This window comes from Taudactylus pleione, unplaced genomic scaffold (genome assembly GCF_031769625.1).
Source record: "Taudactylus pleione unplaced genomic scaffold, aTauple2 ptg000205l, whole genome shotgun sequence".
Taxonomy (NCBI): Eukaryota; Metazoa; Chordata; class Amphibia; order Anura; family Myobatrachidae; genus Taudactylus; species Taudactylus pleione.
Window position 1 is genome coordinate 1201238 of NW_028284607.1, and position 11738 is coordinate 1212975.

Genomic DNA, 11738 nt, shown 5'->3' on the forward strand with positions numbered 1-11738 from the left:
GCATCGCGGAAGATTTTGAACAACGTTGGAATTTCCCTAACTGCGGAGGAGCCATTAAATGGGAAACACATCCGCATCAACCCACCTGCCAACACCGGATCATACTACTACAACTACAAAGGATTCTTCAGCATTGTTCTCATGGCAGTGGTGAATGCCAACTACGAATTTCTGTTTGTGGATGTTGGCAAGAATGGGCGTGCTTCGGATGGTGGGTCCTTCAAAAAGACGGCTTTCTACCAGAGACTCGCCAACAAAACCCTCAACCTGCCCTCACTGGACCAGACAAAGCATGGCCTAAATTACGTTTTCGTTGCAGACGAGGCTTTTGCATTACATGAACATGTGATGAAGCCATTTGCATACAGGGGCCTGACCAGAGAGAAAAGGATATACAACTACCGTCTATCCTGGGCAAAATGTACTCACAGAGGACCAGTCCCAGCTAGACCAGAAGATGTAGGACTCCTGGAGGACATTGAACATTTGACATCTGTGTCTGCACCACCAACTACAACAACATCCACCGCACGTGCCAAAGAAGTGAGGGAGGAGTACATGACCTATTTCAATGGACCAGGTGCTGTACCATGGCAGGAGGACTGTCTGTGAACTACTGACTAAATTGGACATTTGGGATTTAACAACAAAAACATTAAGGATTTTGGTTTAAACTGTTTCACTACTTACCAAGACTTCTGCAACCTCCTCATCTCCCTCATGCTCAGACATCAAGATGATTAATTCCCTTTGAGGCTCTTGTTCACTGATGAATGACATCATTTGGTAGTACCACAGCGCAGGAGTATATATTTCATCTGTAGCCGCTCCTGATTTTTTGGAGTCATCCACCTTCTTTTTTTGTTTGATGTACACTGTCCAGAGATTTTGAATCTTTTGCCGTACAGTTTTCAGGTCTGCATCAGATATGTATGAGAACTGATCTTCCACAGACAGTCTTTCGAGTGCAGGATTTCAATGAATCCTGTAACGAATTCACGTTCAGAATCCATGGACATTATCTATGAATATGAAAAAAGGACATTTAAATATTTGTGTATATAGTTTTGTTAAATGTAATGTTGTTATAGTTCACATTTTTAATGTTTTAATATTTTCTTTTTTAGAGGTTTTTAAAGGTTTGTTATGGTATTCTAATCATGTTTTCTTTTACAGGAATGTTATGTGTTTATTGCTTGGTAATATAATGTTTTTCTTTGTTTGACAGTATGGGTTTTCCACCTTTGGGCCTGTCGTTGTGGTAGAACTACAGATTCCAGGATGCCCTAAAAACAGTTTCAAAGGTGGGTGGTAGGTCATCCTAGGATCTGTAGTTCCACAACAGCTGGAGACCGAAAGGTAGAAGACCCCTAGCTTTAAATAATGTATGTTTTTAAATGTAATGTATGGTGATTTTTTTGTAAAATACGTGTGGCTGGGTCATGCATTTATTACCTGGGGGCACACATTGGTGGGCAGTGGGAGCTTAATGCATGACCCAGCCACCGCCAGCCTCAATACGGCGAGCGGTGGCTGGGTCATGCATTTATTACCTGGGGGCACACATTGGTGGGCAGTGGGAGCTTAATGCATGACCCAGCCACCATCCGCCTCAATACGGCGGGCGGTGGCTGGGTCATGCATTTATTACCTGGGGGCACACATTGGTGGGCAGTGGGAGCTTAATGCTTCCGAGCAGCTTGGCTATTCCTTCTGAAGCTAGATCAGGGCCATAAATCACATCCTACCAGCATTTCATCAATGTTATCTATCTATCTATCTGTCTTTTAGGTTAAACTAAAGGCGGGTATCCACTACCCGATTAAACAGAGCGATTGAATGATAATGAGATCGTTATCGTTCAATCGCTTGTTAATCGGGCAGCTTAATGTAAAAAACATCCAGCGATGCGTGCTCCCACTGGTCGTTTTTGACATCTATCATTGCCCGAACATGCTGGTCAATCTGCCAATAATGACAGATTGGCCATGTTCGGGGATGTAGGAGGGTGCCTGCCTACACTGAACGACTGATCGTTCAGTGTAGGCACAGCACAGATTGTGAAACGACTGCACGATTACAATGACGTAATAGTTCAATCGTTTCACAGTCTGCTAGTGGACAATCACAACAAAGTTTTTAGAAAGAGATAAAACCCTTCTAATGAGATAGCGCTGCTTAATCCATATTTAATCGCATAAAAAGGAGCACATAATTCATTGTAATGTCACAATAACATATAGAAATTAGCACATATACAATAAAAATAAAAACCTTGTAATATTTATGTGGATCCACAATATTAAAACATTCAATGAAAAAATTATTAAATGAAAAAAAGGAAAATCGTCTGTCCAATTCCTTGATGATAGTGAGAAAAAAATATATTCAATGGCTTTTTTCTGATATATATTTATATTAAAAAGTATAGGCCATATATCCAACATATATTGTATTTAGATTAGAAATGTCCAATGATGGTTAGTGATGATAATATTAGTAGTCTGTGTTAAGATTTAAAAACCCTTTTCAATCCGGAACAAATATAGGCAGTATTTCGGTCCATTTAGTAGTGTTAGTAATAAAACGTCATCCTATGCGCTTGGTTAGTACATACTTATATCATAAGCAAGGCTCATTTAAAATCTATAGATTTAGAGGGTTATGGTTATCCTGAATTTAGGATGTATAGATATTAATTATAATGGTACTAGTAGCTATGCTAGACGTTTGGAGTTATATATATTCCCATGGGGTGGTGGATTTTGTATCAGGCTGTGGGTTATAAAAGAAGAAACATAGAGATGGTTAGGATTTTGGAAAGATACTGTGGTTAATATTAACACCGGAGATGTAAAGGAGGCTTGGTTAGTCAGCCCTATGGCCGCCAGAAGCCCGGATAATAATGAAAATGAGGCTTGGTGTAAAAAGAAAAATGGCCTCCGGACGAATAATGATAATAATGAAAGTGAGGCTTGACACGCAGAAGTACTTGGTACACACGCGCGGCACTATGTTTAATGGAAAGTGCCGGAAGTATAAATAAAGGCTCTTGAGGAACAGGTAATCATCTGAGGAAGCCGCTGATTACTATTGGAGAAGAAATGTGTTATCTATTTACTTGTGATCCCCACTTCAGGATTAAACACTACTTATGCTGACACGCTGACCACCGTGGGGAATTGACTGCATGAGGAGGATTTTGTAATAAGGTACCGGTACCTGCAAATGAAAGTCTGCCACGGATAGGACTTTGTACCCTATGTGCAGCAATTGAATTTAATACATAGCTGCCTATTATAAACAATAAGAAGATGTGAAGGGGAACCTTTTAAATGAGCCTTGCTTATGAAATAAGTATGTACTAACCAAGCGCATAGGATGAAGTTTTATTACCTTCAGTACTAAATGGACCTAAATACTGATTATATTTGTTCCGGATTGAAAAGGGTTTTTAAATCTTAAAACAGACTACTAATATTATCATCACTAACCATCATTGGACATTTCTAATCTAAATACAGTATATGTTGGATATATGGACTATACTTTTTAATATAAATATATCAGAAAAAAGCCATTGAATATATTTTTTTCTGACTATCATCAAGGAATTGGACAGACGATTTTCCTTTTTTTCATTTAATAATTTTTTCATTGAATGTTTTAATATTGTGGATCCACATAAATATTACAAGGTTTTTATTTTTATTATATATGTGCTAATTTCTATATGTTATTGTGACATTACAATGAATTATGTGCCCCTTTTTATGCGATTAAATATGGATTAAGCAGCACTATCTCACTAGAAGGGTTTTATCTCTTTCTAAAAACTTTGTTGTGATTTTTTTATTGGAGGTTGGCAACCCTCCCAGAGAGAGCAGCAGCTTGATCCAATAAGATCTGTGCTAAGCAGACCAGCTCCCATATTTCTTTGTGTGCTAGTGGACAAGCACCTTAAGTTTACAATACAGTCGGTATGCATATTAACAAATACAGTTAATAACTGTTTTATAGCAAGTCACATGATCAGCCTATTGAATTTATAAATCACATTGTACTTTCATTTCACCAATGTTATCTATATATAATGTATCTATCTAGTTATCTTTCTCTTCATCACTTAGGTTAAACTTAGTTTACACTACACAGTTAGTAGGCATAATAACAGATACAGTTAATAACAGTTTGTTTTATAGCAAGTCAAATGACCAGCCTATTTATAAATCACATGGTACCTGCATCTTACCAATGCTATCTATCTATCTATCTATCTATCTATCTATCTATCTATCTATCTATCTATCTATCTATCTATCTATCTATCTATCTATCATTATTTTCAAATATAACATTTATGTTACAATAATTATATCTTACATTGTGACTTGATATCAGCAAAAACAGTTGATAACTGACAGAATGGTGACCTTTATACCAAAGTTGAGTGAAAATCCTGAGGTGAAAATTAATCTGCTGCATGCATTTTGCCATTGCTATCTATCTATTTATAATGTATTTATAATCTATCATTTAGGTTAAAATAAGCTTACATTACAAGTTTAGTAGATATATAATTTGATACAGTTGATAACTGACAGTTCCATAGCAAGTCACATGATCAGTCTAGGTCACAGGTTCTCAAACTCGGGACCCCAAACGGTGCATGTTTTCCAGGTCTTCTCACAAGATCACATGGTAAATAATTAGCTCCACCTGTAGATCTTTTAAAATGTGTCAGTGAGTAATGAGTACACCTGTGCACCTACTAGGTGACCTGGAAAATATGAACTGTGTGGGGTCCTGAGGACCGAGTTTGAGAACCACTGGTCTAGGTTATAAATCACATCCAACCTGCATTTCACCCTATCTATCTATCTATCTATCTATCTATCTATCTATCTATCTATCTATCTATCTATCTATCTATCTATCTATCTATCGAAAATAAGCTTACACTACAGTTAGTTGGCATATTAATGACATTGTTCCTGCATTTCACCATTTCTATCTATCTATCTATCTATCTATCTATCTATCTATCTATCTATCCTGCCTGCATTACTGACCCCAGCCGTTTGCCACTTTGCAATGTCTCAGACATTAGCTTGTTACCTCGTTTTGCATCTGACACTGACCATAGCTTTGATTGACCATTCTCCTGTGTGCTGATTTGGTACTCCCAGCTAGCCACACATAGGGGGCAGCCAGAGGATCACAACCTGTGAGCTTTCATCAACAAACTATATGCCACCTGTGGATGTTCTTAGTAAAGAATGGGGGCCTATTAGACCTGTGCCTCGACATTGCCAGCAAAAACCCTAGACTGAGAACATCTACCCAGCGTATTTGTGACAGTATACTCTAGTCATGGATGCCACCGGGAGTCCGTGTCTTAGAGATATGCTATTGCATCTGGTCTCTAGAGTTAAAAACAGGAAGAGTCAGCAACAGATGATGCAGTATTTGAAGGATTGGCTCACCATCTGGATACATTGCAATCTGCTGTAGGTGCAGGAGTCGAAGTTCTCCACCTGAGGCTTCACAAGTCAACCCTAGGGGTCCCAACTGCACATTTCTAACTCCCCAATATATGACGGGAATCCTAAGAAATGCCGCAGGTTCTTGAACCAATGCTCCATTCATTTTGTACTTTTTCATGATTAGAGAAAGCTAAGGTAGTTTTCATCATTACCCTGCTGACAAGCACTATCTTGGGCATCTCCTCCAAGGGAATGTGATGACCCAATATTGCATAATTGCTTTATAATCCTGGAGAAGTTCTGAAAAACTTTTGAAGAACCTGGTGAGGTAACTTACATCAAGAAACTTCCACCCTGGGACAATATGCAATTTAATTTCAGTCCATTGCTTCTGAGTTGTCTTGGAATGATGAGTCTCTGGTTGTCACCTTTTAGCAGGGACTGAAAGATAGAACTAAAGATGAGCTCACTTCCAGAGATCATCCAGCTTCACTTGACAACTTGATCACACTCTGTAATAAGGGGGATATTCATTTTAGAGAAAGAACTCTGGAAAGGGATTCATCACGGTATCACTGAATTAAGCTAGCTCATGATTCCAATCCCCTTTTTTGCTTTATATTTAATTACCTGAATCCTCAGTGGAAGAGGAGGAGTTAATGCATCTTGGTCACTCTAATTAAGTCAGTGGTGTCAAAGTCGGGCCCTCCAGCTGCAATGGAATTACACATCCCAGCATGCAGTGCCACAGTTTTGCTATTAGGGCATGTTAAAACTGTGGCAGGGCAAGCTGGGATATGTAGTCCCACAAATGCTGGAGGGCCCGAGTTTGACACCACTGCTCTAAGTTGTCCCCGCAAGAAAGAGAATCATTTAAAGAATTGTTTGTGCCTCTACTGTGGTACTTCCAGTCATTTCTTAGCTATTTGACTAGATAGTAAATGAGAACCTACTGTACATTTTTTATGTGACTCTACAGCTTTTGAACCTGTCACTCTTCATATTGGTAATAAATGTGCTGAGATTTTCTACTTCATTGACTGGGGTGCAGCCAAGAATTATATTGAAGCCTTTCTTGTTCAGAAACTTGGAGTGCCCTCTCAGCTTTCCACTTTTTTAGTCTATCTTTTAGGCTTTAATGGAAACAGGAACCTGGAGGGCTCCTTTCAATATTGAACTTATTGTCCAGATAGGTGTTCTTGAATCAGAGGAAATTTCTTTCTTAATATTCCCCAAAGCAATTAGGACCTCATTCAGAGTTCGGTCGTTGCGGCCGCACGGTCGTACGACCAATGACCGCAAAATCCGATCGTACGGCAGGGCGATCGTAAACAAAGTGATGCCCATTCGTTAGCACTGCACCTCCTCTAGCTACCGACAGATCTGAACGAACGATCGAGTCAATCGTAGTCAGGCGCTGTCAGTCGCTGTATGCTAATTATGTTCTGATGTTTGCGGCCGTATGTGCTGTTTTGATGGTCACATGTCATGTTTACATGGACTATCGATCAGCTTGTTATTAGCTTGTTGGCAATTATCTAATTAAGTGTTTAACTCTTGCTGTTCTTTAAAACGAGTTTTTTATCATGTGTCAATAAACTTTATTGTTCATTTGGTGGTTGTTTTCTCCTTTTTTTTTTTCACACAATTTGAAAAACAAAGTAAGGTTTATTAACTGTGAATGTACGTTTGCTAATTGTGTTAACTTTATAAATGCATGTGCATTTTGCGTTAGGATCATTTGCACTTATGTTTGCAATTGCACACTGCATGTTGTAGCCAATCAAATGTGACCTTATTTTTCGGGACACATGATTAAAGGATTGGCCAATAGTGTTTTTTTTGAGGAAAGTGTAAATATTTTAGCCAATCATATTTTTTGTACCCCATGTATATTTCATGTTTTCTGTAAAATCGGCCATTGCCATCATGAGAGCCGCAGCCTTTACCAGGAGAGAGTTGTTTGTCCTGGTAAACATCCTGGACAGGCGTATTACCCACGCTGTGCCGCTCATTTCGAACCGCACAAAGCGGGCAGCCTATGCGGAGGTGAGGCGAGCCCTCCAATCAGCGGGGTATAGGCGAAACATTGCACAATTAGAGAGGCGCTGGTCGGACCTGCACCGCCGGTCGCCTGCGCTCCTCATGAATTTGCGAGCGCAAATACGCAAGCACTTTCTGAGGGTATGTTTTGGGGTTTTTTTGGGTGTTGTTGTTTTCCATGTATTTGTACAAATTTCTGACCTTTTTTTGTTGGTTTAAAAATTTGCTGTATGGGGTTCAACATCATTGCGCAGTAATGCTGTTTTTCAGAATTACGACCTTATGTTTAGTGGCTGGCCCTTTTTTTTTATTGGGCACCACAAAAATATAGGTTTAGTGGTTTTTTAAAAATGTTTTGGAGTTTTAGGAAATAATGATTACATTTGGTATAGTATTTTACAATGTAAAAAAACATGTCACCAAACTTGCTAGGAACCAGACTACCCTTGTTGATGTTGTGTACACTGTGTTTAAAATGTACTAATGTACTTAGGCAAAGTGATGTTTTCCATAGCAAACAAACACATTCTATTTTTGGTTATCAACAACATTCTAGAAGTGAATACGTGCATTGTGTTGTAAGGATATGGCCATCATGACTTAAGAATACACCTCCCATTATTTGTAACATCATCATAGTGGATTTTGGCTTATGCCACATAGTTAGGGTTTCAAATTAGTTTAACAACATAAAAGTAGGAACCTATTAATAATGTTGTGTGTCTGATACTTTGAAACACACCGTAACATCAGTGTGTTTAAACACTTTTTGGTACATTCAATAATGTGTAATGTTCAAATGTTTCTAATTTTAATGAAGTATTTAATCCTCAAAATTTTTATATTTTCAACAGATCTAACCCACATCCTGAGGGAAATTTGGGAGGAGCTGAGAGAGACCTCGGGCTATTTAATGCAGGCCTACTGCTGCCTACAAAGATTAGTGGGGCGTTTGGAGGATGTGTAGTTTGTTTGTTTTAATTTTTTTACATTTTTATGACACTTTAAAAAAAAAATAAAGTTTTTGTATTTCAAACATTTGTCCTCTTTTTTGCCACACATTAAAGGGTGTAATTCTGCATGTAAAAAAATTTTGGACCAAAGGTGGGTGCCTTTCCATAGTGTAAGAACTTAAAAAATGTATTAGTAAACCTTAAGAACATTTGCAGTAATGTTGTATATTTTTTAATTATGGGTTGGCATATATTATCCACCTCAAAATGGCTTTCAATTTTTTAAAACAAACAAAAAACAACATTTGTATTTCATTTAAAACATTTACTAAATAACAAACATGTTGCCAACAGGCTTTTACTGGTAAAAAAAATTTTCATAACAGATTCACACATAACAAATGTCCTCATGGTTTGGCCAAATAAAACATCTGGCTTAGTCAAACATAAACAACTATAGTAAAAAAACAAACAGATTTTTGATTGGGAAACATAGAAATTACTAAAACAAAAGGCAAATTAACTAAACATGCTGGGGGATATCCGTGCAAAATGTGTTAGTTGTCTATAAACATACAGGGTATTGCCAATGGGTTCCATTTTTTTTGCAGGTTTTGTAAAGTGTTGTGATTTGGTTGGTAGGAAAAGAAAACAAAAGAAAAAGGTACACATTAAAATACATTTGGAAAAAATTTATTTTATTTAAAAAAAAAGGAAATATGCCTACCTAAAAAAACGTGAAACAACATCATCACGTCTGGCCCCCCCAACAGCATCAAAACACCTTCCTCCGGGGGGCCATCCTCTGGCAAGGCCTCCTCTGGCTGCATGGGTACTCAACTCCTTATTGCAATGTTGTGTAAAATCCCACACAGGACCACAATGCGAGAAACCATATCCGGCAAGTACATGATTGCACCACCAGAGTGATGGAGACACCGGAACCGGCCCTTTAAAAGGCCGATACAGCACTCCACCACCTGCCTGGTGGCAGCAAACATGGCATTACAGTGAGTTTGGGGCCCTGGTGTGGGAGTTAAATAAGGAGTCAGCAGAAAGGGCGTGCAAGGATATCCACTGTCACCTGATGGAAATGGGACACCAAAAGATACATACATTTACCATGAGAACCTGTTTACACTATTTCTAGAAATACATACTGGATTTTTACTTACCAAGAATCCACGCGTCACCAGCTTGCAGTGTGCTTAATTTTGGCCAAATCCCTGAATGCTGGATCACATACGCATCATGGCTGCAGCCTAGGAATTTTGCATTCAGGGAGAGGATCTGGAGGGAGCCATCACATAGCACCATTACATATAGGCAATGGTAATGTTTTCGGTTCCTATATATTTGTTCCCTGCATTCAGGGGGCTGAAGTGCTATGTGAGTGCCATCCACTACCCCTATGACATGTGGAAAGCCTGCAATTTCAAAAAACTTCTTCTTTACCACAACAAGGGCTTCCGTATCCAAAGGCATACTAATAAAATGTGCTAGATGATTGAAAAATGCATCTAGCACATGCCTCAGGATCCGTGAAAATGAGGGCTGGGAGAGGCCACCCACCAGCCCCACAGTGGTTTGGAGGGACCCTGAGGTGCAGAAATGTAACACCGCCAACAACTGTGTAAGTGGTGAGATTGCTATAGGAATGTTAATCTGACTTTCTAGATCATTCTTTATTATTGAAAGAGTGTCTAGGATAATATTTGGAGGCAGGCGATAAGTGGTTACAACCACGTCATCAGGCTTTCCAAAAAGGGTGACACGTGTTCTATATATCTTGGCCCTTGCACGCCTCCTATGCCTACGCCCAGGAGGAGGCTGAGGAAGGTTGGTGGGGGTCAACATGGCCACTATTAGCTGTCCAACATCACTCTGTAAAGTTAAATTTATATTTTTAATTGGTTCTACAGAGTGTTTTTTGATTATTTGTGCAAAAATACTTAGCTTTATAATAATGGTGCATATTCTTACAGGGTCGGGCAGTGCCATCTTCGGAAATCACTACATGTGTATTTGTTGTACGTTTTTAAAATTAGAGGGAATAAAAAAAAATTAGATTTTTTTGAGGTCAAACCAATATTACTACTTTTAGTGTTAAAACCATGCTTTATTTTTAAAATCAAAAATATTAATTGTTGTTAAATGTACAAATTAACATTTAAAAAATAGATCAATAAACAATATTCCAAGTAAAATTTTATCAAAATTTTTAAATAAAAATATAAATAAGTGTAGGTTTGAATAAATAGCCACTTACCTGATTCAAGTCCAAAATGGAGTGTTAAACACCTTTAATAAATATTTTTTAAAAAAATAAAAATTTGTATCAAAAAATGTAATTTTTTTATGATTGTTGATCCCAAAAAAAAACAAAATCAAATTGGAGTAGGCTGGCACACTTACTTGATTCTTCGAATAACATTGGATTTTGGAAGAAGACAAAAGCCCGGCCAACCAAACCAAACAAGTAACCGGCTCAAGCACAAAAATGAACAAGGTTTGTTAAAAGTCCGAACCAATCAAATTTGTCAATCAAAAACCACCACCAAAAACAAAACACAAAAAATAAAAAAAGGAACACAAAAACCACCACCACAAAAAAAAAACCCACCAAAAATAAAGGAACACAAAAAAGAACCACCAAAAAGAAATTAACACAAAAAACAAACACCAAAAAGAAATGAACACAAAAAAGAACCACCAAAAAGAAATGAACACAAAAAACAAACACCAAAAATAAAGGAACACAAAAAAGAACCACCAAAAAGAAATGAACACAAAAAACAAACACCAAAAAGAAAGGAACACAAAAAAAACAACCCCCCAAAAAAAACTAAATAAACCCCCCCCAAAAAAAACCACAACCAAAATAAAAGAAAAAAAAAAGAAAAAAGAAAAAACTCACACAAGAACCTCTCAAACAACACCCACAAGCACCTCTCAAACAACACACACAAGCACCTCTCAATCAACTTCAAAAAAGCACCTCTCAATCAACACACACAAGCACCTCTCAAACATCACACACAAGCACCTCTCAATCAACTTCAAACAAGCACCTCTCAATCAACACACACAAGCACCTCTCAAACAACACACAAAAGCACCTCTCAATCAACTTCAAACAAGCACCTCTCAATCAACACACACAAGCACCTCTCAAACAACACACACAAGCACCTCTCAATCAACTTCAAACTATTTAACTACTATCAAACACCTCCTGCACCACCAAACACTCCAA